At 39.3% G+C, this 24695-nt stretch overlaps 1 protein-coding gene and 1 pseudogene across 2 annotated transcripts in view; one reads left to right on the plus strand and one right to left on the minus strand.

The window, feature by feature from the left end:
* Positions 1–24695, plus strand: part of CPQ (carboxypeptidase Q) — a 513729-nt gene that overhangs the window by 421477 nt on the left and 67557 nt on the right. The window lies entirely within an intron of this gene.
* Positions 10895–11645, minus strand: LOC308629923 (large ribosomal subunit protein uL30-like; annotated as a pseudogene). Its single transcript has one exon. The product of its transcript is annotated as a large ribosomal subunit protein uL30-like (transcript).

Raw genomic sequence — 24695 nt, forward strand, 5'->3', positions numbered from 1 at the left:
CACAGATAGAATTAAAATTCAACATGATTTTCATAAATTATAGAAGCCAAATGGATAAATTTATGAAAGGATCATCTTTGGAGAGGAGATAGGATATCCTTCATCCATCTAGGTGATGTCCATGATGGATAGGATAACTGTCAACATAAGTATAAGGCTTTGGGGGGAAAAGTTAAAAAAATAACAGATGTATTTTCCACATAAACTCTCTGTTCCAGATACCTTTATACTCCAGCCTTCTCCCATTTCTACCCCCTTCCATACGCCTTCCTATTTTCTCCTCCAAATCCTAAATGCTCTTTAAGTCTCACTCCATATTCATTGGTAATCGCAAATCCATCTTTTACAGACCCTGGTGCTGTGTTGCCTTTCTGAATTTCTAAAACGCTTCTGTGGCCCCCAGTCTCTCACTTGAATCACACACAAACATTCTTGGGTTTCTAGGAATTTCTGTGCATCCTGCCTCCTGTAATCAGTGATCAATTCTTTGAGATCAAGGTCAATGTTTTCTACTTCTTTGCCTCCTCTGTAGCTCTTAGTTTTGTTTTTTTTTTAATACAAATTTTTTAAATATAAATTTATTTATTTATTTGTTTGTTTATTTATTTATTTTTGGCTGTGTTGGGTCTTCGTTTCTGTGTGAGGGCTTTTTCTAGCTGTGGCAAGCGGGGGCCACTCTTCATCGTGGTGCACAGGCCTCTCACTGTCACGACCTCTCTTGTTGCAGAGCACAGGTTCCAGACACGCAAGCTCAGTAGCTGTGGCTCACGGGCCTAGTTGCTCCATGGCATGTGGGATCTTCCCGGACCAGGGCTCGAACCCCTGTCCCCTGCATTGGCAGGCAGATTCTCAACCACTGCGCCACCAGGGAAGCCCCTGTAGCTCTTAGTTTAATTTTGGGAAACATTTAAATTCTTGTAAATCTCACAAGAGAAAAAACAGAAACATAGAAGTAATTGTTTTCCCGACGAGTTTTGGGTCCTTCAGCTTAAGATTGTGGAGAAAAGAAAGGATGCTGAGAAAAAAGACACAAAGATAGAAAAAATGACAGATGGAAGAATGACATAAATTAAGGAGGCTAGAGCAATTAGGATTATTTATTTACAGGAGTAAAGACTGAGAGAAGATGCTGAGTAATATTTTCTAGTACATTAGTGCAATAATACACATAGATAATTTACCACGTAAAGGGGCAAAATTCTTGTTCCCTGACTCTGTCAAAGGTAATACAAGAGCATGACTCAAAGGAGTCCAAGAGGGATTTAGGTTTGTCTCTATTGGCCCCAGATAGCAGAGAGGCTTTCAACCTTAAACTTTTGCCTGATCCTCCAATTATAAGCTCCAGGTTAGAATACAGGAATCTATTTCATTCTGAACATGTCAGTAATAAGATATAATTCATGGTTCTCAGAGGTCCTTAATGCATCCTTCTTGAACACCTTTCTTTAGGAACTCTTCTATAAAATATATTGATAGGGCTTCCCTGGTGGCACAGTGGTTGAGAGTACGCCTGCCAATGTGGGATACACGGGTTTGTGCCCTGGTCCGGGAAGATCCCACATGCCGCGGAGTGGCTGGGCCCGTGAGCCATGGCCGCTGGGCCTGCGCGTCCGGAGCCTGTGCTCCGCAACGGGAGAGGCCACAACAGTGAGAGGCCCGCATACCGCAAAAAAATATATAGATAGATAGATAAATAGATAGATAGATACATTAATGTAAAAAATGAGATGCTCTCTTAATGTGACTTGAGGCAGTGAGCCCACCATGATTCCATATCTACCAAAGAGTTCTTTCCTCTGCTTCAGAATCTGAGAGGCAATCTTTTGCTGATGATCTCGGCAAGTGGTAGACAGTGCGCTGGGAAGAATTAGAGTGTGTGTTCTGGCTTCGCAACTTTGAACTTCATGTGCCATCTAAGGCAAATGATGTAAGTTTTCTCAGCCTCACACACTGATTATTAAGCATTCTTATTACTCGTCTGCTGTATGGCACTTGGGAATCAATAGTAGAGAAGATGGACAAGATCTGTACTCTCACAGTCTATACAGACTAGTGAGTGAGACTTGGTTATCTCATATGCAAAATAGGTATGGTCACCACCAAGCCCCACATGCATTCCTCCTCCTTCTCTGTCCCCTCTCTCATTGACTGGCACCACCTTCCAGAAACCACACAATCATCTGGAACATAGAACCAAATACTCTCAAGTCCTGTTTACTCCAAATTCCTCCTATTTTTAAAGCCCATTCCCTTCTCTCTACCCCATAAACCTTGTCTCAGGAGTACTCACTGATTTTCCTATAGCAGCCTCCTACTAACATATCAACCTGCATTCTTAGTTCCCTTCCATCTAACTGGCTCACTGCTTCCAAAGTGAACTTTCTCAATTAAAAGTCAGACTATCAGCTCGGTGCTTTGTGACCACCTACAGGGGTGGGATAGGGAGGGTGGGAGGGAGGGAGATGCAAGAGGGAAGAGATATGGGAACATATGTATATGTATAACTGATTCACTTTGTTATAAAGCAGAAACTAACACACCATTGTAAAGCAATTATACTCCAATAAAGATGTAAAAATAAATAAAAATAAATTAAATAAATTTAAAAAAAGAAACAAAGAATAAAAGTGAGACTATCAATTGGGATGCTTTTGGCTGCAAAATATCACAGAAGCTGCAACTTAGAACAGTAGTAAGGGAATTTTTAAATATACTTTAAAAAGAGCTCTCGAGTGGATGGTTACAGAATGCTTAATTTAATCATCAAGCACATCAAAGACCTTGGTCTTTCCATCTTTCCACCGTGCCAGCCTCAGCATGTTGACTTCTGCCTTCAGGCTTGTCTCCCCATGGTCCCTAGATGGCTGCAGCTGTTCCAGGCAACAAATTCTCACACATCGTGCAGTAGTGGAAGAGAGAATGTCTATAACGGCCAGTCCTTTTTAACAGTAAGACAATCTCATCCAGAAGCTCCAAAGCAGATTTTTCCTCAATTTCATTGGCCGTGTTTGCGGCAATGGAGTAGAATTACCAAAATTGGATTATATTGATCAAATTTTACTTCCTGGGTCTAGGGTAGAGCTCAGTCTCCCCTGAAAATGTAGCCTCCTGATGTGTGAGCAAAACTGGGATTCTTTAGGAAGAAGATGACGATTCCCACTGATAAGCAACTAAGAGTAGCGGCATATCTGATCATCTCTCCTCGTTACTTGAAATCCTTCAGTGTCTCCCCATTGTCTTCAGAGTGTCAGGTCTCTGTTTAGCATGGAATTCAAGGTCCTTCTGGTTCCACCCTGGGCTGATGTACAGCCTTGCCTCTCGTGGCTGCCCCACTGGTCTCTATCCATCTCTTACTCATACAAGTTTCATTAATTGAGGTTCCGGTGCACCCTGTGTTCTCAGCTTCCTAGCCATTGGACCTGCCCTGTTCTGTCTTCTTCTCCAGCTAATTCCTACTCATCCATGATTCAGCACCTATTTCTCCTCTCACAAGCCTTCTTTGATCCCCAGCGGTCTGGGTGAGTGAACCTTGAGTATGTTCCCATAACCCCCTCTTTACCTCTCCTCATGGCACTTACCCTTTTAGAATTGTGATTAATTGTGAACTTCTCACAGTTTCCAGCACCGAAGAAGAAGTGCCTGGCCTTTGACAAAATGTCCTGAATCAAATGCTGAATCAGTAATGTCTAGATTTGTAGGAAGAGTTAGATGATGTGAGAGAGGTTTGTAAACTGTAATGCCATAACATAAGTTGTGATTACTTTAGGAATAACTTTGCTTCATTGAGCTGTCCTCTTTTCTTATATATTGAATTGTTTTTAAAATCACATGTTAATTTCTTTCATCTTTTCATAGTAGCTCAGACTCCATAGTGAAGTACCAAATATGCAGATTACTCAGAATTTCCTTCTTGCTTCTTTCTGATACCTTATATGGCACTAAGCAGAACTAAATTAAAACTTTTCGCTTTTACACCTCCAAAGGCCTTTCTTTTAAAATTTTCCAAGAAGGGCGAAGATCAGGACACAAGCAGGAATGTAAAGTAAATTGAAGTTTCAACCTCTGGACCCAGGACTCATATGTTTTCCAGTCACCTGATGGAATAGTACAATTTAGTAGTTCTATGTCCCCTGCTGTCCCTAATTAAAAGATGCCTCCTTTGTGGTGAAAAAACTCTGTGCTAGTGATGTTGGAGAGATCGATGCTGCATGGTGAGTAGACCTCACCCCACTGGGAACATGAAAAGGCACTTCCTGGTTTGCGACTATAGCCCTTATTTAAATAGCCTAGCAGTTTCATTCAATCAACAAGCATGTCTTGAGTGCCTACTGTAAACCAGGCACTCTACACACTGGAGATAGAGCATGAAAAAGACGTAGCAGCTCTCTGCCCTTATAGGGTTGACATTGTAGTGGGGAGTGGGGAGAGGACAGTAGGAGGAGACAAACTATAACAAAGGAATCAAGAATGGAGAAAAATATTAGAGAGTGATAAGAGTAATGCAGAGTATTATAGCAGGTGGCTGCCTCTCACCTCTAACTCAGGTGAGTCAGAGCTCTTGCTTTAATACTCATCATCTGCTGTATGCTAGATAGGTGTGTACAACATCCACATCAATACCACACTATTGGGAATTGCTCATCAGACAGCTAATAATAACAGCTAACAGAATAAGCTTCTCATGTTCTTTCCTCTTGCAGTAGACCTGCTGCAGCTCCAGAGAAGCCATTGGATATCTTGACCAAAGCAGGCTGGGCTCATACCCTGCAGTATGACTGACAATGGCCTAGAAGGAGAGGGCATTGTTTCTACCATCAGGCAGTTTGTCATGCACTGCCTTCTGAAGTATCTTCTGTTGTTGCCCAATCTGTTATTTAAAGCACACACTTTCACTTTAAAGTTAATATACTTTGTATTTTATCTCCTTAACTGTATTGAAAACCAAGAGAATATTTTATTCACCCTTAAATACCCAATACCTATTATTACCTGGAACATAATAGGTATCCAATAAATGTTTACTGAGTAGATGTATTTGATTTTAAGATGAACATACGAAAGAATTAAGTCACAGAAAAAGGAAGTTTTGGTACAGCACCAAGATAAATAACACATGCAGAAAGCTGTAGGAACTCATAGGGTAGAAGACAGGAAAGGCCTGGAAGAAGTGAACTGAGCTGGAAACTGAAGGATTTGTAGTGTCAGAAGGGACAGAAGGGGCGAGAAGGGCATTCCTGGTGACAGAAGTCATGTGAACAAAGGCAGTTGTCCCCATTGGGGACACTGGGGAGAGTGATTTCACAGGGCAGAGGAATCCACTCGGAGAGCAGTGGGTGGTAGGTACAGTTGAGTACCTCTGGGTCAGATGAAGAAGAGACAAAAATTTCTGGTGGAAACTCTTGTAGTTGATGCAAAGTCACCAGACGTCTTCAGGAGAAGATAAGAGCAGGGTTTTAGAAGGGAATCCGTAAAACCCTTGCCAGGGGGTACACTGTCACACTCAAGTAGGAGGCTCAAAGTGGGAAGACCTGGTGTGAAAAGGGAGCTTGAGGAAGTAGCACAGGATTAGAAACAATTACTTTAGAAAATCAGTGGATAGCGCTAAATTACTGCACTATTCTCTGCACTGTAGTGACCAAAAAACACTATGACTTAAATTTCTCTATCTACGATTTCCCATGCCTGCTAATAATGTAGCCTAGAAAAGTTTCACTTCCCTGACTGCCCCTTTCAAGACCTCAAGGTTGCTTCTTCCAGGTTCCCTTTCCTATGCATTTGACTTTCCATCAGTTTCACTTAATACTTTACAGATGCTCTGATTGACTCCTTATGTAACACTTCATTCAACAGGTAGCCGTATTATATATAAACTATGGAGGATACAAAAGTAAGATATGGCCCCTTTTCTCCAGGAGCTCACTATCGAGGACTGACTGTTATTTGGTTTACTTAATAATCATGAAGGAAGACTTCATCATGGAAAACCAAATAAAGCTACACTGAAATTTTCTAAGAAAAAAATCTAACATTACTTGAAAACCAGTGGAGTACAAGGAAGTAGGATTTCAGAATATGTTTCCTCCTTGTCAGCTATGTGAACTTTGTCTATCCCTACTTTAAGTGATTAGAGCCTGTAAAATTCAGTATGGCCTGCTATATTAGATGCTTTTAAATATGGTATAAACTTTTTATTACAGAAAATTTCAAACATATGCAAAAGTGAAGAGAATAGTCTAATGAACTCTCCTACATACTCGTCATTCAGGAATTTTTCATCCTCGGGCAGGCTTACTTCATTTACACCTTGGTCACTCCTCTATGCCAAGATTATTTTGAAGCAAATGCCCAATATCATATCATTTTATATCATCTCCTTTGTAAATATTTTAATGTATCTCTAAAAGGTAAGGAGATATATATATTATATATATATTAGGAGGAATAATAATATTGTAGTCATATATTATTCCTCCTAAAATATTTTACAGTAATCTCTTAATATCGTATCCAATATATCGCCAGTTTTCAAATGTTTCCAGTTTCCTCCAAGCTGCATTTTCCTCCACAATTTTCTTGTGTAAAGCAGGATTCCAGTAAGGGTCAAACAATGCAGTCGGTGGATGTGGTCGATGTCTCCTAAGTCTCTTCTAATCCATAGGTTCCACCTTCATTTTTCTTCTTTCTGCTGCTTGTTTGTTACAGAAACCAAGTAATTTGTTCCATGGGATTTCCTATAGTCTGGATTTAGGTAATTCCTTTTCTATGGAATCATTTAACATGTTCCCACTCTCTTATATTTCTGTTAATTGGTAGTTAACTCTAGAGGCTTGATCTGATTCAGTTTTGATTATTTTTTTTTTAATTTTTGGGGGCAAGGATACTTCTTAGGTATCGATGTTTATTTCCGTCATGAGTGATGTCTAGTATTCTCTCTTTTTATGATATTAACTGTCATTGAAGATTATTGCTGAGGTCTATTATTTCATTGGGGGTTGCAAAATGGTAACTTTGATTATTAGTTGAAATAATTCTATAAAACGAACTCTCCCCCCATTGACTATCTGGTTACTCAGAGGTAATTTTGTGTAAGAAAAGTAGGATATATGTTTCATTCTTTCCCTTTATTTACCTATTCTTAAAATTATTAGTTGATTCCCTGGTACCCTCCAAAGATAACTGATTGGGCTAATTTTTACTATATAATTTACTAATGGATTTAAAAAATATAGATGTGCTTCATTCTGTTGTAGTAATTATGCTTACTAATGCTCAAACTTGTCCTATTTTTGGCCAATGAGAGCCTCTCTAACCTGGTTCCTGAGTTCTTTTGAAATGCCCTGTAGTCACTGATAGTGTCCTAGCTTTCTGATGTGACAGTGTTCCAGGCTATCTTGTGTATTTCCTGCCCCAGATAGAATCAGCTATTTCTCCAAAGAGCTCCACTTTCTTCTACTAGGTCACTGTATTTAGAGACCACAGTCTGAACACTACGTATGCTTATTGCTATTGGGTTGGTCATTGTTTCTAAGTCTTTTTAGCGGATAGAACTAGAATTTCTTTTTCTCTTAAGAAAAAAGATATTGTGGGGACTTCCCTGGTGACACAATGGTTAAGAATCCACCTGCCAATGCAGGGGACCTGGGTTCGAGCCCTGGCCCGGGAAGATCCCACATGCCACGGAGCAACTAAGCCCATGCATCACAACTACTGAGCCTGTGCTCTACAGCCCACAAGCCACAACTACTGAGCCCACGTACCACAACTACTGAGCCTGTGCTCCAGAACCCGTGTGCCACAACTACTGAAGCCCGCGTGCCTAGAGCCCATGCTCTGCAACAAGAGAAGCCACTGCAATGAGAAGCCCACAGACCACAACGAAGACCCAATGCAGCCCAAAAAATAATTAATTAATTAATTAATTTTTTTAAAGGTATTTTGAATTATATATTTCCAGTTCAGGTTGAGGACTCCAAAGCTGCGCTTTACCTCACTGATGTCATGTCTGTGTCTCCTTCCTCCTTTGCCAGAAATTCTGGTTCTTAGTGCAACAGCATAACCACTCACTTGCTTTCTCCCACAGCACACACAGTAGTCTCAGAATAACAACACCACACTACCAACAACACCACACTACCAACAACACCACACTATCACACTACACCAGATTGGGCAACAACAGAAGATACTTCAGAAGGCAGTGCATGACAGTGCATGATTATTGAAAATGGTCTGTTTATTGCAGGTTCTTTTTATGTCTTTAGGATATGTTATATATTGCACTAGAGATGTACACATTTCTGTTAACCTATAATGCAAGTTACCCTGAATGAAATATCATTTCCATCTTTCATATTTTTGTCTTAAAATCTGAAACTACTGATTTCTAAAACGCTTAAATGCTTATTTATAATTTTTCTTTATAAAGTGAGAAAAAGTTTACACATAGGAATAGTTGTAAGACTTATTAAAATAATTACCCTGGAGTGTCATAGTTGGATCCTCAACACATACATTGCCTGTTCTTTCTTATTAGATCTAACTCAGACAATTTCATTCATTCATTCATTCATTCATTCATTCAAGAAATATCTAGTAAGTACTACATGACATTCAGACAAGGAGGATGAAGAGGGAATTTAATGTGTGTTGAACGTCTTTTGTATGTCAAGTATTATTTTAGCTGCTTTACATACATTATCTTATATAATTTTATAAGAACCTTTTAAAGCATACATTAGTCGTCTGTAACCAATTTCCAGATGAGTCAGTTGGAGCTCAGGGAGTTTCCTTTGTCCAAAATCACAAAGATATTAAGTGGAAAAGCCAGGATTAACATATAGGCCTGTTTTATTCCAATGTCATATACAAGGTTCACTCTCTATCCTCAAGGAGTTAATGTAGGGTTTAGACACAGGAAGAACAAAGCACAATAGGAATTCAAGCAAGAGAGGAATTAAAATCATGGGGCATCACAAGAGAGGTGGCATTTCACCTGATTTTCCAGAAAGAATAGAATTTTGTTGGATGGAGAGGGACTGCCTTGCACATGAAAAGATGGGGATACACAAAATTGCCTAGGCAAGAAAGTTCAACAGGTACTGGAAATGATGAGTAGTCTGGTTTGGCCAAAGTTTAGTTTAATATAGGGGGATAGAGCTAAAACTGAAAAGGTCCCTTGGGACCCCAGTTGGACCCTGAATGCAATTCAAAGAATTTGGAACAGCCAGAAACTTTTGAAAGTTCTGAACAGGAGTGAGACATGATGGGGCTCAATCCCAGCCACTGAGTAGGCTCCATCTAACCCACAGCATCCTCCTTTGAGAGACTCAAAACAAAAACCAGCTTCATAGATCTGCACATCTCATGGGTTGTTCTGCATGTCTTCTAGCAATTTCATGCTAAAATTGCACTTTTTTGGATGCTTTGCTACTTGACGTTTTGCCAAATTAAACTGTACAGTTGTAGAGGCTCGGAATAGTCCCATAAGATATTGCACTGTGATTGGCAGGAGTTGCTGGAGTTCTCAGATATTAACAATGAAGTCTTACTGTAACTGGACATAATCTGCTTGTTGAACCTTCTTTGAGTCAAAGAAGTCTTCAAGTATTGTGACAACTCATCAATTTCTTACAAGAGCTGTACTAAAAATATGCTTATCAATTTAATTACTTTAATAAGCATAGGATTATGGAAACAACAGGAAAAGCATCACAATTCAAGAGATTTTGGTAAAATTGAGTTCTGATTGGGTAAGGACTTTTTACTATAGAAATGAGTTATATCTCAATTGTGTACAATAGACTCCTTAGTCTGGGTACTTTCATTGGCTTAAGATCCTTCCTTTGCTCAGTATTAAAGTTCAAAAATGACTACTTAACCTGATATTCTTGTACATTCCCCTCATGGGAATTTCTAACACAGTGAATTAAGTCTCCCTATTATCTCATTTTTATAGGAGAGTGTGAGATTGCATAATTCGTGGTAACTAAACTTTCTTTTACAGTATGACATTTGCTATCTTAACTGTCCTTCCAGTTCATAATGCACAAATCAAATATGGTTGAGATCTGTGATATCTATTAGTTGTGGATCGTTTGTAATCTGGCAAGCTATTGCCTATAATAGGACTAGTTATGAAGTATGTCCTCAGTATTCTTTCCTTTCTTCCTTCCTTCCTCCCTACTCCCTCCCTTCTCCCTCCTTCCTCCCTTCCCCTTCCTTCCTCCCTTCCCCTTCCTTCCTCCCTTCCCCTTCCTTCCTCCCTTCCCCTTCCTTCTTCTCTCCCTCTATCTGTCCCTCCCTCTCCTTCTCCTTCTTCTTCTTTCTGCTTCTTTCTTTCTTTCTTTCTTTCCTTCCTTCCTTCCTTCCTCCCACCCTCCCTCCCCCTTTCTCTTTCTTTCCTTTCTCTCTCCCTTCCTTCCTTCCTTCCTTCCTTTCCTCCTTTCTTTCCTCCTTTCTTTTTTTTTTTAATGCACTTCTTTCTAATTGTATTTCAAGTTCTTTCCAAAACAAGGCCTTTGGATACCCCAGGTTCAATATGCCCCTGGGCCTGGTCCACTGCTGTCTTGTATTCATATGTGGGTATTCATTCATTCACCAACATTAAATCTCAGGATAGGTGTGATAAAACATGACTCCCTCCTCCATGGCCCAAGTCCTTTGCTGGTTTCAGAGGTGGACTGCAGTCTTTGCAGAAAACACGCAGGAACGTTTTCTTGGAACTGAAGTGGGATGAAAAGTGCCTGCCCTGAACATCACCATCTTTTCCCTGATCCTTCCCCTCCAGTTTCTGAACATACAACAGAAAATAATCTTCCTTGAAGATACTGGATAACAATTCCATAAAACAAAAACACATGCTTCCAAATGCACTGTGCTTTCAGATATGTTGGTTTTAGTTCAGCTGCTGGATGAGCTGATTAATGCATTCACCTTGACAGCCAGATGAGCCCACTTCTTTGAGGAAGCCCACTCTATTCTTGGTAGTGTGATGAGCCACTGAGAGTTGGAAAGGGTGCAAGAACCCTGAGATCACCTGAAAATTCTTCCCCGGGAAGGCAATTTCGTGAATGAGGTCTTCCAAGCAAATGACACCAAACTTCCCCAGGGGCTCCTCAGTCACTGTGTTGTCTGTCAGAGGGATGATTTTATTCTTGACCTTGGCTTGTCCACGTTTCAAGGTGAGTTCCTGAACAGACTTCAGATTTGGAAATCCCCAGGTCACATAAGTTTCCACTATACAAAGCGTGTTTATGGTTTGAGGGGTTACTTGCATAAAGACACCACTGAAAATCTTATTCAGGCGAAGTCTTGCAATGGTCCCCTGCACCAGTAAACTCACCCCATTAATCCTTTCGATGCATACAACAAAGGCCCAGGAATGTTTATCTGGCACTTCTAAGCCATGAGGTTTCACTTCTAGTCGTCTGAGTCGCACCCTGTCACGTAGTTGCCGCCAGGAATCATGTAGGAACCATTCTAGTCACTTAAACTTGATCTCTTTTCCTTTCCTCTGCTCCTTCCTTTGCAAAAGCGCCTGCTTTGCCTGGGTGGCTTTCAGGCCCTGATAAGACTTCTTCTTTTTCAGGAGGTTTTTCTGAAACCAAAGGGATCTTTTTTCTTGGCTCTTCCTCTGCCATCTTTCCAACTCTCTCTTTCTTTCTTTCTTTCCTTCCTTCCTTCCTTTCTTTCTTCTTTCTTGTTGTAATAGCTGAAATAGTCTCCTGACAATTGAGAGAACAGAATCCTATTTAGAGATAGGCATGGCTTTCATCAATACCCATAACTACCCAGATATGGAAGGTTTAAACCTAAGTGGAAATGTTTGCTGGACACATCTATACAAAATCCAAATTTTTTGCAGGAATAGTTTATTAAGTATCATTGATGCCATATTTAAAGAATGAAGGTACTCATAGATATCATTTTAATATCTTTAGTGAACATTACAGTGCAAAGCACAGATGGAGGGGTCAGTGATTCCACGCTCACTATTCCTGACAGAAGATTTTATCTGAGATAACTGTAGTCATTTGGTATGTTAGCTTCAATTGCTGTAATTTCTCATCCTGTATTGGTGTAGACCCAGATATGTGTTCAGGTTACAGTTGTGGTTCACACTCTTGACTGAACTTTAAAGTCACCTGGAGGCTTCTAAAAATATATCAGCACTGATGCCCCACCTCCAAAGATTCAGATTTAACTGGTCTGGCTGCAGCGTCACAACAGTTGCACAAGTTCAGGGAGTACATTTACCATAGAACATATTCATCCCTCAGGGCCCACAACCTCCCAGAGCACAAGTCCATTTTGTCCCATGTGAAAGGTGCCTGCTGTACTTGTGCAAACTTGGGGCCAGAGAGAGGGCTTGAGCACACCTGGTTTTAGAAGCCCCCCAGGAGATTGCAATATACAGCCAGACTTGAAAACCATTTTGAGGTAAAACATAGCCTAGATGTTAAGAGCATGGATTTAGGAGTCAAGCAGAAATGGATTCAAAATCTTGCTCTACTACTCTCTAGCTGTGTGACCTTAAGAAAGTCATTTAACCTCTCAGAACTTCAACTTCTTCATAAATAAAAGCATGATACCCGCCTTGTGTGATTATATTCAAGAAAAAGATAAAGACAATCTGAGTGAAATGCTTGGCACAAAGTTAACTCTCAAGAAGCCACTGTTACTATTTCAGTTATTAAAGCATAATTTCTGTATTAGTCCAGACTCCTTCAGTACTAAGTGACAGAAATCTAACTCAGACGACCTGGAGCAAAATGGAGAATCTGAGCAAGCCACAAGAAGAGTAGGGCTGGATTTGGTCTTATGGACTCCAGCAATGGGATACTCTTAGGACACGTATTCTCTCTCTCCGGTGCTTATTCCACCTTCTTTCATGGTGACTTCATTCTCTCAAGCCAGCTGTCCCCTTAGAGGCTGAACTATGACCTTATGCAGCTCAAAACTCAAGACTTACGTCTTTACAGCCTGTTAAGCACAGAAGAGCCAAGTAATTCATCACATCCAACTCAGTTGGGAAAATCACAGTGGCCCAGCCTGGCTCCTTTGTTCATCCCTGTTGTCAAGGTGTGTAATCCTTAAAGGGGGGAGAAGTGGTGATGTGCAGATGAACACAGTAACTACCTTTATTTTCACTGTTGAGACCTATTTCAAAATATATAAAATACATAAAACCTCCGCCATCTAGGATCTATTAGCAGATAAGGAAGGACAGCAGTGAAGTCCCAGAAGCAATAAAAAAAAGTACCCTGAATTTATAATTCCTATTCTCTCAGCTCTTCATGACCTAAGATGAGTTTAGGGCAAAGAAAAGCATTTGTTAGACTTTTCTGGCCCAGTTTACCTGAGACACTCAGGTGACCAGGCAGATGCGGAGCTGGATAAGTTGATGCCACACTCCCAGCAATCCGCATGATTGAACACCTGAAGTGTTCTCTCCTGCCACCTCCACCCCACGGTCTCTCCTTACCTCTACAGATGGGAAAACTTAGGAGACTTACTTATAGGAACACACTCTACAGATGCACTGTGTATTTATCCAAGAAGAAGGCAATGAGAAAGAACGTCACTAAAGACTCAGAGACATCCTTTAACATTTGAATTGTTCTGACCACTTACCTAACATTTGTCTTAGAGAGGCAGCAAGTGTCATAAAAAAGGAACAGGCTTCACAGTTTTATAGCAGCGTGGCTTTGACAAGTCATTCAACTTCTCTGAGCTTCAGTTTCCTGATCTGTGAAATGAGGGCAATAATATTCCACAGGACTATTGTGAGAATTGAATGTATTTGATAAGTGATAATGTATTTGAAAGTCAATTGCACTCTACACAGTTGATCTTCAGTAAGTGGTTTCAGTGTTTGGGGTTTAGTTTTATATTTTAAAAACTTATGGAAGAGGCCTTGCTATGAACATGCTTTCATGTATTTAGACCCAGTAGAGAGGGTGACTGGGCATATAGTTGAGTATTCTAGGAAATACTGCAAAAGATGCATGAGTATCATTGCTGCTCACTGACCTTTGGGTCTTAGCATGTTACTTTGTGGTTACATAAATGAGTGATGAAACTGCTGGCATTCACATCAAGTGACCCTGATACTTTACTGGTTCAGCGGCCTTATTTAGGAAAGCACCTGACTCACTTCATTCTGACATGGTGAGCACTGCAGAGAAGAAAGCAAAGAAGAAAAAAGTCAAATGTTAATACCATTCGTAGCTCTTCTATGTCAAATGATGCTTCTGGGATTTTGAGGCCTCTTTACAGTTCCTATTCAGCCAAAGTAAATTGGTTATGGGTGGGTAAGAGTTGGTGGGAGGATTATATAAGTGAATGTGTAAAAGCCAACTGGCTCGTGGCCAAGGACACAGGTGGCAGTCTCATTGAGTCTCTTGGACAACATCAAGCTCTGGATTCTGTGCTGTGGACTGACTGGGTATTCTCTGTTGGCAAGGAGCCTCATCCCAGACAGTGATATTCAGATAGTATGTATCAAAAATATATATAGTAGGCATCTTCTCTGACCTAAAAATGGGGGAATTACCTTTCTAAGCTTATACTAGTGTTAAGACTCCATATCTTAAAGCCCATATTTTTCTAGAAGTGAAAATTGCTTTTGGTATAAAGCAGAGATGATTCAAATGAAGGAGAATGAGATTACCTCTGCCTTTTAGGAACAAGAGATTAAATAGCACAGAATTGCCTATATCAAACAAACATGAGTAAAGGCCAGCTATGGATTTTAAATTGTTCCAAAGATTGTTACTTTGACATGACTAAAATATAGGGAGCAAATTGATGAGAATATCTCAGCAGTGAAGGAATGTATTTTCTTAATATTTTTTAACATCCCGTCTTGGTACAATTTTATTTCAATGTCTTCTAATACAACCACATAAATGCCTGATTTAAGTCATTTAAGTATCCCGTGGCAACATGATCTTGTGCTTCTCTCTTTCATTTCCTTCCTGTCCCTCCCCTTCTTTTTTCTTGAGAGAATCAGGAAGAGGTTTCCTATTTCTCAACTCTTGAATCTGTTTATGAAAATTGGAACTAAACGGTTTAACACAATTAAGCAGGATGCCTCATTCATCAAACCTTCATTTTTCTAAGACTCCAGCCTGTCAGTCACCAAAAAGCGTGTGTTAAGTGGAAGCCGTGCTTCTACTCTGTTGGCATGCTACATCTGTTGACAATTACAGAGGCACATATGATGCCATTCCTGTCATGGCATGTGCTTCCTGTGCCTCGGGTCACAGGCCTTCAGGGACATTTACAAAGTGTGTCCTGGAACTAAAGAGTTTAATTTTGCCTGCTAATGTGTTTATGTATCTTGTAAAGGAACTAATCATTCCCTTTTGATTTCCCTTATTATGGGGGTGTGTGTGGGTGTGTGTGTGTGTGTGTGTCTGTGTCTGCACCAGAAAAGAACCATGCCATATAATAAGCATAAAGACCTTTTTCTTATACCCACCAACCTTTCTTGTAAACCGCTGCTTTTATTTTTTTTTATTCTTTTGTCAAATAGCATATTTCTTGGCTTTTCTTGGATTTTATCTATTTTTTGAATACTACTGAATTCTGATTTCATATTTAGTCAAGATTTGGATCAGATTTTTTAAAAATATAATCCATGTAATTATAAGTCACTGGGATGCCCTCTGGAGTTATGCTTTCTTTCTTTTGGATCTCTAGTTGACCTGGGAGCATATAACTTTTTTCATTCTATAAGCCATATTATTCAAGAAGTATGTAGAACCCAGAAAAGTGGAGCTGAATTTACAAGTCATCTATCTAGGTATTTTATTGCTCTAAGCTTAGTACCTAGAATATTTGTCAATGTCCAAAGTATTGACCTTTTTTCCTGCTTTCATTCAGATATTTAGCACTGGGTATGCATGACTATAGGAATACTAATTTTTTTTTTCATTTAAAGGAGAGGTACTGCTTTTTGGATATTGTGAGTACCTCATTAATATTATGAACAATTAAATGAATTGTAGAAGAGCTACCTGAAAGAGAGCTAGAAGATAAAGAAGCTCAGACTGAGTTTAAAGCCAATGGTAGTTTCACCCATGGTGGCTAATGGTGTTTCTTAATCTTTAAATATCAAGTGTGTTGTAATGCTTAATTATCCTTAATATCTAAATGAATTACCACCATATTGGAGAAGAGTGGAAGTGACCTACAGATTCTTTAATGCTTGTTGAAGAGGAGCAGCTTGAAGAGTTTTGAGAATTCTACAGAAGAGAGGAAGCTGTTAGATCCAAGGTACCACCTTCTTCAAATGGGGAAAACAGGATGCACGCGCGTGCCTCTTCTCCAGCATTAAGTTTTGCATCAGTTTGATATTAAACTCAAGGATTTGTGAAGGAAGCAATTCTAATTGCTTGGCACTTAAAAAACTTGCTCTGTTAGAAGTATTTTGAAAATTTGATTGCATTTTGAGTCCCGCAAATTTACCTGGAATAAATTTTTGCTGTACGCCTAAATCTGTCATTTAAATGCAACTATAGAATTCTCAGAGGAGAAAGGAAGCTAATATTTATTGAGGGTCTACAAGATATTACATCCATTGTTTTATCTTCCCTTAACATCCATGAGTAGATATTGCTGTTTCTGTGTTACAGAGGAGGAAACAAGCGAAGACTGCCTAGGAGCATTTTCCTAACTAACGTGAAGTGTAGTACAATCTGAAACCAGCTCTGTATGACTGCCAAACCTGTTTTCCTTCTCTGCAACCTTCACATCCCTGAGATTTTGTTGAAAACAGTGAACAGTGGCAGCTTCTTAGTTCATGTAGGCTTTACGATCAGTGCAGCCTAATTGGCCAAAGATGCACACCCAGCCTCACACCTGCAAATCAACTTGAGGACGGACTGATCTGGATTTGAGCCTGAATTATACCATATATCAAATAATGCTATATCCTCTCTCTAGTTTCTGCTTTGTAGCCAGCTCAAAATGTCTCAAAACTCACATTGTCCCAGGGGAATACTAAAAATGTTGTCATCTTATGTTAATTAAGTATATGCTCTGCTGTTTCATATTAATTAAATTCATGACACCTAAATTAAGAATCCTTCAGGTTGGCTCTTGAAGTGTGCTCTATCTCTGGTGTGGGAAGAGCCCATTTTGAGATGTTTCTACACAAAAGGAAAGAAAGCAGCCAACATTTATTGTTTCGAGCCCTTTTAACTATATCCCCAGACATAAGAGGCATCTAGAGTCTCTGAGTGCACACAGAGGAAACATCATGTGAAAACAAAGCAAAATGGCAGGAAGAAAGGTCTTACCTGTTGGCACCTTGATCTTGGGCTTCCAGCATCTAGAATTATGAGAAAAATAAATTTCTGTTGTTTAAGCCAACCTCTTTGTGGTATTTTGTTATGGCAATCTGAGCTAACGAATAATACTCAACAATGAACTCTTTCTGCCAATTGCTGTTTAGCTTTTCTGTGATACCAGCAAATCAAAGACTTAAAAATTAGGATAAAATCCATAATGCCATACAAAATGATCAGGGAATGCTTGAACGAGAGAATATCAGAGTTGCTCTGGATCCTTTTCCTACAAAACCTTTTTCATTATGGGATACTGAAACCTGTCTGTGTATCAAGGGGTCTTGAGATTCTATACGTATGAAATCCACTCAGTAGTTTCAGTTTATTTTTAAAAATGTGTTTTGCTATTTTGAACCACAGCTCTAGTTTGTGATTGCAAAATAAAAATGCAGTCAGTATCTTGGGAATAAGAGCCGATTGTTGCCAAAAGTAAGGGCCTCCATTGCTTTAGAACTTAACAGTAACAGCTTGGAATGGAGTTCTGATCCTCTGACAGGAATTTTCTCAGTCCCGACTACATGAAAGACATAAAAAAATTTAAAAAAAATAAAAATTAAAAAATTAAAAAAAATTTTAAAAAAGAGGAATCTAGTTTCTGTGGAAGTTTTTTTTTCTTTTGTTTAACATCTTTAAAGGAGTGTAATTGCTTTACAATGCTGTGTTAGTTTCTGCTGAATAACAAAGTGAATCACCTATACATACACATATCCCCTCCCTCTTGTGTCTCCATCCCACCCTCCCTATCCCACCCCTCTAGGTGGTCACAAAGCACCAAGCTGATCTCCCTGTGCTATGCGGCTGCTTCCCACTAGCTATCTATTTTACATTTGGTAGTGTATATATGTCCATGCCACTTTCTCACTTCGTCCCAGCTTACCCTTCCACCTCCCCGTGTCCTCAAGTCCATTCTCTAGTAGGTCTGCATCTTTATTCCTGTCCTGCCCCTAGCTTCTTCAGAACCATTTCTTTTCTTTTTTTTTTTAGATTCCATATATATGTGTTAGCATACGGTATTTATTTTTCTCTTTCTGACGTACTTCACTCTGTATGACAGACTCTAGGTTCATCAACCTCACTACAAATAACTCAATTTTATTTCTTTTTATAGCTGAGTAATATTCCATTGTATATATGTGCCACATCTTCTTTATCCATTCATCTGTCGATGGACACTTAGGTTGCTTCCATGTCCTGGCTATTGTAAATAGAGCTGCAATGAACATTGTGGTACATGACACTTTTTGAATTATGGTTTTCTCAGGGTATATGCCCAGTAGTGGGATTGCTGGGTTGTATGGTAGTTCTATTTTCAGTTTTTTAAGGAACCTCCATAGTGTTCTCCATAGTGACTGTATCAATTTACATTCTCACCAACAGTGCAAGAGGGTTCCCTTTTCTCCACACCCTCTCCAGCATTTATTGCTTGTAGATTTTTTGACGATAGCCATTCTGACTGGTGTGAGGTGATACCTCATTGTAGTTTTGATTTGCATATCTCTAATGATTTGTGATGTTGAGCATCCTTTGATATGTTTGTTGGCAGCTGTATATCTTCTTTGGAGAAATGTCTATTTAGGTCTTCTGCCCATTTTTGGATTGGGTTGTTTGTTTTTTTGATATTGAGCTGCGTGAGCTGCTTGTAAATTTTGGAGATTAATCTTTGTTAGTTGCTTCATTTGCAAATATTTTCTCCCATTCTAAGGGTTGTCTTTTTGCTTTGTGTATGGTTTCCTTTGCTGTGCAAAAGCTTTTAAGATTCATTAGGTCCCATCTGTTTATTTTTGTTTTTATTTCCATTTCTCTAGGAGGTGGGTCAAAAAGAGTCTTGCTGTGATTTATGTCATAGAGTGTTCTGCCTATGTTTTCCTCTAAGAGTTTGATGGTATCTGGCCTTACATTTAGGTCTTTAATCCATTTTGAGTTTATTTTTGTGTATGGTGTTAGGGAGTGTTCTAATTTCATTCTTTTACATGTAGCTGTCCAGTTTTCCCAGCACCACTTATTGGAGAGGCTGTCTTTTCTCCATTGTATATTCTGGCCTCTTTTATCAAAGATAAGGTGACCATATGTGTGTGGATTTATCTCTGGGCTTTCTATCCTGTTCCATTGATCTATACTTCTTTTTGTGCCAGTATCATACTGTCTTGATTACTATAGCTTTGTAATATAGTCTGAAGTCCAGAAGCCTGATTCCTCCAGCTCTCCTTTTCTCTATCAAGATTGCTTTGGCTATATGGGGTCTTTTGTGTTTCCATACAAATTGTGAAATTTTTTGTTCTAGTTCTGTGAAAAATACCATTGGTAGTTTGATAGGGATTGCATTGAATCTGTAGATTGCTTTGGGTAGTAGAGTCATTTTCACAATGTTGATTCTTCCAATCCAAGAACATGATATAGCTCTCCATCTGTTTGTATCACCTTTAATTTCTTTCATCAGTGTCTTATAGTTTTTTGCATACAGGTCTTTTGTCTCCTTAGGTAGGTTTATTCCTAGGTATTTTATTCTATTTGTTGCAGTGGTAAATGGGAGTGTTTCCTTAATTTCTCTTTCAGATTTTTCATCATTAGTGTATAGGAATGCAAGAGATTTCTGCGCATTAATTTTGTATCCTGCTACTTTACCAAATTCACTGATTAGCTCTAATAATTTGCTGGTAGCATCTTTCGGATTCTCTATGTATAGTATCATGTCATCTGCAAACAGTGACAGCTTTATTTCTCTTTTCCGATTTTGATTCCTTTTATTTCTCTTTCTTCTCTGATTGCTGTGTGGCTAAAATTTCCAAAACTTTGTTGAATAAGAGTGGTGAGAGTGGGCAACCTTGTCTTGTTTCCTGATCTTAGAGGAAATGGTTTCAGTTTTTCACCATTGAGAACGATGTTGGCTGTGGGTTTGTCATATATGACCTTTATTATGTTGAGATAAGTTCCCTCTATGCCTACTTTCTGGAGGATTTTTATCATAAATGGGTGTTGAATTTTTTAAAAAGCTTTTTCTGTATCTATTGAGATGATCATATGGTTTTTCTCCTTCAGTGTGTTAACACGGTGTATCACATTGATTGATTTGCATGTATTGAAGAATCCTTGCATTCCTGGGATAAACCCCACTTGATCATGGTATATGATGCTTTTAATGTGCTGTTGGATTCTGTTTGCTAGCATTTTGTTGAGGGCTTTTGCATCTATGTTCATCAGTGATATTGGCCTGTAGTTTTCTTTCTTTGTGACATCTTTGTCTGGTTTTGGTATCAGGGTGATGGTGGCCTCGTAGAATGCGTTTGGGAGTGTTCCTCTCTCTGTTATATCTTGGAAGAGTTTGAGAAAGATAGGTATTAGCTCTTCTCCAAATGTTTGATAGAATTCTCTGAAGTGATTTGGTCCTGGAGTTTTGTTGGTTGGAAGATTTCTAATCACAGTCCCAATTTCAGTGCTTGTGATTGGTCTGTTTATATTTTCTATTTCTTCCTGGTTCAGTCTCAGAAGGTTGTGCTTTTCTAAAAATGTGTCCATTTATTCCAGGTTTTCCATTTTATTGGCATATATTTACTTGTCATAATCTGTCACAATCCTTTGTATTTCTGCAGTGTCAGTTGGTACTTCTCCTTTTTCATTTCTAATTCTATTGATTTGAGTCTTCTCCCTTTTTTTCTTGATGAGTCTGGCTAATGGTTTATCAATTTTGTTTATCTTCTCAAAGAACCAGCTTTAAGTTTTATTGATCTTTGCTATTGTTTCCTTCGTTTCTTTTTCATTTATTTCTGATCTGATCTTTATGATTTCTTTCTTTCTGCTAACTTTGGGGCTTTTTTGTTCTTCTTTCTCTAATTGCTTTAGGTGTAAGGTTAGGTTGTTTATTTGAGATATTTCTTGTTTCTTGAGGTAGGATTGTATTGCTATAAACTTCCCTCTTAGAATTCCTTTGCTGCAACTCATAGGTTTTGTGTCATTTTGTTTTCATTGTCATTTGTTTCTAGGTATTTTTTTATTTTCTCTTTGATTTCTTCAGTGATCTCTTGGTTATTTAGTATTGTGTTGTTTAGCCTCCATGTGTTTTTATTTTTTCCAGATTTTTTCCTGTAATTGATATCTAGTCTCATAGCGTTTTGCTCAGAAAAGATACTTGATACGGTTTCAATTTTCTTAAATTTACCAAGGCTTGATTTGTGACCCAAGATATGATCTATCCTGGAGAATGTTCCATGAGCACTTGAGAAGAAAGTGTATTCTGTTGTTTTTGGATGGAATGTCCTATAAATATCATTAAGTCCATCTTGTTTAATGTATCATTTAAACCTTGTGTCTCTTTCTTTAGTTTCATTTTGGATGATCTGTCCATTAGTGAAAGTGGGGTGTTAAAGTCCCCTACTATGATTGTGTTACTGTCGATTTCCCCTTTTATGGCTGTTAGTATTTGCCTTATGTATTAAGGTGCTCCTATGTTGGGTGCATAAATATTTACAATTGTTATATCTTCTTCTTGGATTGATCCCTTGATCATTATGTAGTATCCTTCTTTGTCTCTTGTAATAGGCTTTATTTTAAAGTCTATTTTGTCTGATATGATTATCACTACTTAAGCTTTCTTTTGATTTCCATTTGCATGGAATATATTTTTCCATCCCCTTATTTTCAGTCTGTATGTGTTCCTAGGTCTGAGGTGGGTCTCCTGTAGACAGCATATATACAGGTCTTGTTTTTGTATCCATTCAGCCAGTCTATGTCTTTTGGTTGGAGCATTTAATCCATTTACATATATGGTTGTTATCGATATGTATGTTCCTATCACCATTTTCTTAATTGTTTTGGGTTTATTATTTTAGGTCTTTTCCTTCTCTTTTGTTTCCTGCCTAGAGAAGTTCCTTTAGCATTTGTTATAATGCTGGTTTGGTGGTGCTGAATTCTGTTAGCTTTTACTTGTCTGTTAAGGTTTTAATTTCTCTGCTGAATATGAATGACATCCTTGCTGGGTAGAGTAATCTTGGTTGTAGTTTTTTCCCTTTCATCACTTTAAATATGTCCTGCCACTCCCGTCTGGCTTGCAGAGTTTCTGCTGAATGATCAGCTGTTAACCTTATGGGGATTCCCTTGTATATTAGTTGTTGTTTTTCCCTTGCTGCTTTTAATATTTTTGCTTGTATTTAATTTTTTTAGCTTGATTAATATGTATCTTGGTGTGTTTCTCCTTCGATTTATCCTGTATGGGACTCTCTGTGCTTCCTGGACTTGATTGACTATTTTCTTTCCCATGTTAGGAAAGTTTTCAACTATAATATCTTCAAATATTTTCTCAGTCCCTTTCTTTTTCTCTTGTTCTTCTGGGACCCCTATAATTCGAAAGTTGGTGCGTTTAGTGTTGTCCCAGTGGTCTGTGAGACTGTCCTCAATTCTTTTCCTTCTTTTTCCTTTATTCTGCTCTGCTATAGTTATTTGCACTATTTTATCTTCCACCTCACTTATCCGTTCTTCTGCCTCAGTTATTCTGCTATTGCTTCTTTCTGGAGAATTTTTAGTTTCATTTATTGTGTTGTTCATCATTGTTTGTTCGGTCTTTAGTCCTTCTAGATCCTTGTTAAATATTTCTTGTATTTTCTCCATTCTATTTCCAAGATTTTGGATCACATTACTGTCATTACTCTGAATTCTTTTTCAGGTAGACTGCCTATTTCCTCTACATTTGTTTGGTCTGGTGGGTTTTTGCCTTGCTCCTTCATCTGCTGTGTGTTTCTCTGATTTCTTATTTTGCTTAACTTACTGTGTGTGGGGTCTCCTTTTCTCAGGCTGCAGATTCATAGTTCCTGTTGTTTTTGGTGTCTGCCCACAGTGGGTAAGGTTGGTTAAGTGGGTTGTGTAGGCTTCCTGGTGGAGAGGAATGGTGCCTGTGTTCTGGTGGATGTGGCCAGATCTTGTCTTTCTGGTGGGTAGGACCACATCCAGTGGTGTGTTTTGAGATTTCTGTGAGCTTATTATGATTTTAGGCAGCCTCTCTGTTAATGGGTGGGGTTGTTTTCCTGTCTTACTAGTTCTTTGGCATAGGATGTCCAACACTGTAGCTTGCTGGTCGTTGAGTGGAGCTGATCTTAGCGTTGAGATGGAGATCTCTGGGAGAGCTTTTGCCATTTGATATTATGTGGAGCTGGGACATCTCTGGTGGACCAATGTCCTGAACTCGGCTCTCCCACCTCAGAGGCACAGACCTGACACCTGGCCGGAGCACCAAGACCCTGTCAGCCACATGGCTCAGAAGAATAGGGAGAAAGAAAGAAAGAAAGAAAGAAAGATTAAAATAAAGTAGTTATTACAATTTAAAAATTATTAAAAATTTTAAAAATTTTAAAGTATTAAAAAAAAGAAAGAAGAGAGCAACCAAACCAAAAAACAGATCCACCAATGATAACAAGCACTAAAAACTCTACTGAAAAAAAAACAAAAAACGGACAGACAAACCCTATGACAAATGGTAAAAGCAAAGCTATACAGACAAAATCACACAAAGAAGCATATACATACTCACAAATAGAGAAAAAGGAAAAAAATATATATATATATAGAAAAAAAGGAAGAGAGCAACCAAATCAATAAATCTACCAGTGATAATAAACTCTAAACTCTAAATACTAAACTAAGATAAACATAAAACCAGAAACAAATTAGATGCAGAAAGCAAACCCCAAGTCTACAGTTGCTCCCATGTCCACCGCCTCAATTTTGGGATGATTCGTGTCTATTCAGGTATTCCACAGATGCAGGATACATGAAGTTGTTTGTGGAGATTTAATCTGCTTTTCCTGAGGCTGCTGGGAGAGATTTCCCTTTCTCTTCTTTGTTCGCACAGCCCCTGGGGTTCAGCTTTGGATTTGTCCCCACCTCTGCGTGTAGGTCACCTGAGGGTGTCTGTTCTTCACTCAGACAGGACGGGGTTAAAGGAGCAGCTGATTAGGGGGCTCTGGCTCACTCAGGCCGGGGGGAGGGAGGGGTATGGATGCAGGGCGAGCCTGTGGCGGCAGAGGCCAGCATGACGTTGCACCAGCCTGAGGCACTGTGTGTTCTCTCGGGGATTTGTCCCTGGATCACGGGACCCTGGCAGTGGCGGGCTGCACAGGCTCCCGGGAGGGGAGGTGTGGACAGTGACCTGTGCTTGCACACAGGCTTTTGGTCGCGGCAGCAGCAGCCTTAGCATTTCATGCCTGTCTCCGGGGTCCGCGCTGATAGCCGCAGCTCACGTCTATCTCTGGAGCTTGTTTCAACGGTGCTCTGAATCCCCTCTTCTCGCGCACCCCAAAACAATGGTCCCTTGCCTCTTAGGCAGATCCAGACTTTTTCCTGGACTCCCTCCCAGCT

This window comes from Mesoplodon bidens (assembly GCF_964165515.1).
Source record: "Mesoplodon bidens genome assembly, chromosome: 16".
In the NCBI taxonomy this organism is placed as follows: domain Eukaryota; kingdom Metazoa; phylum Chordata; class Mammalia; order Artiodactyla; family Ziphiidae; genus Mesoplodon; species Mesoplodon bidens.